Raw genomic sequence first — 6,403 nt, 5'->3', positions numbered from 1 at the left:
GCACTTTTTGATTTTGATAGTTGAAAAACAAGAACAATAGAATTTTTTTCTGCTCCTGATGACATGTTTAATTAATCTTATTACCCTGAATTTGAAAAAAGGTTCCCTAAATAAAATGCTAAAAAAACAGCAACCCAAAAGCTTTAAACCCACATAAGAATTTAAAAGAAAAGAATAATCTCATCTTTGCAGAGTTGTTGTAATCCAGCCACACTGGGAGCTTTTCAATCATGAACCACCTTTTAAAGCTACAGCAGCTCAGTCAGATTCAGCTCAGGACTTTGACTGGGCCACTCCAAAGTCTTCATTTTGCTTTTTTGCTCATCCGGACATTCTCCTTCAGGATGTTTTGGTAAACAGCAGAATTCCTGGTTCCATTTACACAGCCAGTCTTTCTGAGCAGCCAAACAGCCCCAGACCGTCACCACCACCATATTTTACTGCTGGTACGATGTTCCTGTCCTGAAACGCTGAGTTACCCCAGATGTAACGGGACACACACCTTCAGTTCAGCCTTTGTCTCGTCAGTCCACAGAGTATTTTCCAAGCATCTCGGGATCATCAAGATGTTTCCTGAAACTGAGACGAGCCAGCCCATTGTTGCCCAGTCTCTTTCTTATGGTGGAGTCATGACACTAACTGGATGTTGTTCTGGGTCTTTTATCACCTCTTGGATGAGTCCTTGCTGGGGTTCACCACTGTTCCAGGTTTCTGCCATTTGTGGGTAACGGCTCTCACTGTGGTTCGCTGGAGTCCCACAGCTTTAGAAATGGCTTTCTAACCTTTCCCAGACTGAGAGATCCCAGTTACTTTGTTTCTCATTTGTTCCTGGGGCAATCACTTTTTCACACAGGACCATGTAGGTCTGGATTTTCCCCCTTAGTAATAAATACCTTCATTTAAAAACTGCATTTGTGTTTACTTGTGTCATCTCTGTCTAATATTTCAATTTGTTTGTTGATCTTAAACATTTAAGTGTGACAAACATAACCAGTAAAGGGCCAAACACTTTTTCACACCACTGCATGTGTGAATATTATTGAGGTACAAGATAAAAATCTCCCTTTTCTGCCCATTCTGCGACCCACTCCATTAAAATGAGCCTCCCACTCCTCCAAAAGAGAAAATTTCCATTTGTTCTGCTCTCTGCACACCGATAACATACAGAATGTTAATACTAACAAAATCTTGAAATCTGCACTGATAAAGGAGAAAAAGTGAGCGAGAGAGAAAGATAAACTAATCATCTGACTGTAATTAATATTATTTATTAATGAAGAAATCTATATAAAAATATAAATGTATGTTTTAGATCACAGGAGATATGATTTTACAAAGGATACAGAACTGTACAGTCCACATAAAGAAACCAGTGCTTTCACTTTGACTGTCTATAAAGGATTTAATTACCACTGTCCCCTCTGTTAATTGCCATCTTAAACCATTGTAGGGATCTGTGTGTACCAGTGATCCCAACAACTATGTTGTCAGGGCTGTTTACCTCTGGTTGGGTCTCCCAAGACAAACCGGTGAGGGGCAGACAAGGAGTGATTCAGAAAATTCCTGTGAGGAAAATCTAGACAAGATACCGGCTCACCCTGTCCCCCACCTGGAGCACGGCCTGGGGAGGAGGTTTGAGGGACAGTGCCTGGTCGGGCTCAGCCCGGAGAAGCAGCACCGGCCTGTGGGCCAGCTGCAGGAGGCAGCATAGGGGCTGGAATGGGCCGGTCTTATTTTTGAGAAAAAGAGCATCCCTGACAAATCTTACGGCTGTATATCTTTAATGAGGGGCTGGTGAATATGAGGATATTTAAGTTCTAGCCTCACTCCTATTTTTAAATGCTACATAAAATATAAAAGGTAAAAGAAATTCCTTTTTTTAACTAAAAAATAAACGGATAATAAACAGTTTAAATAAATAGAGTGGTAAGTAACTCAATGAAAAGTATAAATTAAAATAAAATATAAAGAAACAATATATAAATTATATTAGTTACATGTGATGAGCCGTGTGCCTGACATGAGAATACGTTTTTCATTCATACCTAAAGCCATTTAAATAATTGCAGATGTGATATAAGAAACAAAAAGTCTGTTTATAGTTTTAGGATATTTCCTTTTCAAAGCTCTGGGGCAGATAGGATTTCTCACATATGAGGATCCCATTTTTTTAAGTGATGGCTTTACAATTTTGAAATGAATGCACTGGTTCCCATTTGTCATCCACCGCATGTGTGGAGGATCACCAGGGAGCAGCCAAAGATCAGCAGGTCAGACTTTATCGGCTTCCACTCATTAAAGCGATCCCCTGCCTCACTCATTAGACCAAGCTGGGCTCCACCATTGACATTTGACTTCTGGTCCATCATCAGAAAACATTAATGATAATGTTTTGTAACAGCAATAAAGCGTTTAAAAAAAGTCATTAGACAGCTATGGAGACAGCGCTAATGTGTGTCTGTTGTAAGCATGTATGAATGTAGGTACGGGCATCTGCATCTATATCGTGTGTGTGTGTGTGTGTGTGTGTGTGTGTGTGTGTGTGTGTGTGTGTGTGTGTGTGAGACAGAGAGAGAGTTAGGGAGAGAGAGAGAGACAAAGCAAGAGCTCATTTGCTTGTTGTGCTTATGTTATTGGAAACACCTCATATTCAGTTCAATTCAATTTCACTTATACAGCTTCAAATCAAACAGACGCCTCAAGTTGCTTTTTATTGTGAGGTTTACAGAGAAAACCCCAACAACCATATGACCCACTATGACCAAGCACTTTGGTGATAGTGGGAAGATACAAGAGGGGCATCTGCCCCGACCAGTTGGGAGTGAGACGAGGGATGTGGAAGAGCGCCAGAGAGAAATAATAACTCATAATTAAACACAGAGAGTGAAGAAGAAACAATCAGGGGGGGGTTTAGGGTAACCTGATCAGGTGCTAACTATGTGTAAAAGAAAAGATTTAAACCTAATCTTAGAAGTGGAGATGGTGCATCCAAGCTGGGACCTGGTTCCAAAGAAGAGGAGCCTGAAAACTGAACCCTCTGCCTCCCATTCTAGGAACCACAAGCAAATCAGCAGTCTGAGAGCATGTGAGGTCTTTAAGATAAGATGGGGCCTGACTATTAATGACTTTCATATGATTAGAAGGATTTCAAATTCATTTCTGGATTTAAGGGAAGCAAAAACAGGAGAAATCTGCTCTCTTTCTAGTCCCTGTCAGGACTCTTGCTGCAGCATTTTGGATTAGCTGAAGGCTTTTCAGGGAGTTTTTAGGACTTCCTGATAATAATGAATTACAGTCGTCCAGCCTGGAAGTAATAAATGCATGAACTAGTTTTTCTGCGTCACTCTGAGACAGGATATTTCTAACTTTAGAGATGTTGCACAAATGGAAGAACGCAGTCTTACATATTTGTTTAATATGTGCGTTGAAGGACATGTCCTGGTCAAAAATGACTCCAAGGTTCCTCACAGCGTTACTGGAGGCCAAGGTAATGCCATCCAGAGTAAGCATCTGCTTAGATACCATATTTCTAAGCTTTTCAGGGCCGAGTACAATAACCTCAGTTTGATCTGAATAAGGAGCAGAAAGTTAGCGGCCATCCAGGTCTTTATGTCTGTGTGTTATCTGGCTTCATGGACAGATAGAGCTGGGTGTCATCAGCATAGCAGTGTAAATGTATGCTATGTCTTCTAATGATGCTGCCTAAGGGAAGCATGTATAATGTAAACAGAATTGGTCCTAGCACTGAACCCTGTGGAACTCCATAATTAACCTCAGTGTGTGAAGAGGACTCTCCATTTACATGAACAAACTGGAGTCTATTAGATAGATATGATACAAACCACTGCAGCGCAGTACCTGTAATACCTACAGCATGTTCTAATCGCTCTAATAGGATATTATGGTCGACAGTATCGAACGCTGCACTGAGGTCTAGCAGGACAAGCACAGAGATGAGTCCACTGTCAGAGGCCATAAGAAGATCATTTGTAACCTTCACTAAAGCTGTTTCTGTGCTGTGCTGAGCTCTGAAACCTGACTGAAACTCTTCAAATAAACCTCTGCAGATGATCTGTTAGCTGTTTGACAACTACTCTTTCAAGGATGTTTGATATGAAAGGAAGGTTGGAGATTGGCCTATAATTAGCTAAGACTGCTGGGTCTAGAGATGCTTTTTGAGTAAAGGTTTAACTACAGCCAGCTTGAAGGCCTGTGGTACATAGCCGATTATTAGACGCTAATCATATTTAAGATTTAAGGTTGAAGCATTGATTAATGGTAGGACCACTTGGAGCAGTTTTGTAGGAATGGGGTCTAAAATGTTGATGGTTTAGAGGAAGTAATTACTGAAGTTAACTCAGAAAGATTAGTTGAAGAGAGTCTAAATAAATATCACTGTATTAAAAGTAGCTGTACATATTATTGATATGTACAGCTACTTTTATGGGGTGGCTGTGGCTCAGGTGGTAGAGCCGATCAGCTATTGATCAGGAGGTTGGTGGTTCGATCCCAGGCTTCCCCAGTCTGCATGTCAAGTGTCCTTGGGCAAGATACTAACCCCTAGTTGCCCTCCGATGCGTTTATCGGAGTGTGACTGTAGATTAAGTTTGCACTTGCATTTAGAAGTGCTTGTGTGAATGAGGCGTGTTGTATACAGCACTTTGAGTACTCTGGGAGAGTAGAAAGGCGCTATATAAGAATCAGTCCCTTCACCTGTAAGATGGTTAGGAATATTTTTTTCTCTAATGGTTAAAATTTTATTTGTGAAGAAATTCACTCAGTTATTACTAGTTAAGATTAAATGAATGCTTTGCTCAACAGAGCGCTGGCTTTTTATCAGCCTGGCTACAGTGCTGAAGCGAAACCTCGGGTTTTTCTTATTTTCTTTTTAAAAAATAGAGCTGCAAACTATTTCTCTAGGCTAAATGATGATCTTTAAACAGAAACATTAACAAGTGGAGCCTGCAGATAGTCTCCTCGAGGTAAAGCAAATACGTCTGGCACTACAAAGCATTCAGAATTCTGCTGGACAGGACAGGCTTAAAGAAAAAAATAGGGACACACCATTTCCTCTTCACCTTACGATTATCTGCTTTAAGGCACCCATTTGAAATTTATACCAAGAAGTCAAGTACTTGCGATTTGAGGCGTTTTCAGCTACAGTATCCAGAGTCGTATGCAGTGAAGATGTACAATTATTAACAAGATATTCAACCTCTGTGGGAGTTCAGGTAGCTGCTCTGTATCGGCACAGGGCAGTGAAGAAGATAACAGTGGAGGAATTATATCCATAAACTTAGTTACAGCACTTTCACATCTACTGTGAAGAAAAGTATTTCCCAATTCTGTGTAATCGATTACTGCAAACTGAAATGTTATTTAGAAAATGATCAAACAAAGAGGGTTTACAGTCAGTCAGTGATCAGTCTGTAGTTAGTAAACGCTCCATCGCCAAGCGTGCGATACAAGGGACAAAGACACTAATAGACTTTTAATAGAAGCTTATGTTACAAGACTTACAAAGCAACACGTAGCCATTTCGCTGGTGGATAAATCACAATGATTAAGAAAAACCAACTGATAAAATAATCAAAATAAAGAATAAAAACAATAAAACATTTTGGGGGTTTTGAATCGATGCTGTTCTCGACTATACTCTGAATTTTCCTAATTTTTCCCAATTCTCCCCACACTTTACTTTCTTTGTGGTGAAAACACAGACAGCGAAGTAGACAGAAAGAAAACAGCAAATACATTAAGCAAATGGCATCATTAAAGCCAGTTAATCTTCACCTGTTGACTTCGTACTCGTGGAGCGCTCCATTCGTCTTCCAGGACCTCCCGAGAGCCGGTCAGGTGTCAGACAGGCAAACAAATGACTTCAACTAATCGCTATTTAATTTACTACCTGTAGTCACATAGAGACATAAGGGCTAGATCGAGTCCAGCTAACCATCGGGGTGTTTGTGTGTTGATTTGTGTACATTCTAAACAAGGTGGAACTTTCTCCATTAGTCAGTGCGAGCATTAATCATAGTATCAGGTTTCTCAGCAATAGCTTGTTGTCTGTTGAAATTATTTACCACTATAGTAGCCTTACTTAATGTTGGACATCAGCTTTATGTCTTCACTTGTCTTCTGCGTTGCTGCTGTTGCTGCTGTTGTTTGGAAACTAATGACTACTGGCAACGCAAGGGTTCAATCAAAATCAGGTTTTTAAAGACCCCCGCACATCATACGGGTCAATATCTGCCAGTTCATTAACATTAATGCGAAAAACCAGTGCGTGCTGCATTTAATGACATCCACTGGCTTCAGACTGATACATGAAGCTAATTTGTGGTCTTTTGTTCTGTTCCAAAGTAAATTATCCATCACAATCAGCAGCATTAGGGTCATTACT

This window comes from Diplotaxodon limnothrissa, linkage group LG8 (genome assembly GCF_057381915.1).
Source record: "Diplotaxodon limnothrissa isolate DT_005_m linkage group LG8, D_limnothrissa_male_GT1.1, whole genome shotgun sequence".
Lineage (NCBI taxonomy): Eukaryota > Metazoa > Chordata > Actinopteri > Cichliformes > Cichlidae > Diplotaxodon > Diplotaxodon limnothrissa.
Note: the sequence above shows the minus strand (reverse complement) of the source record.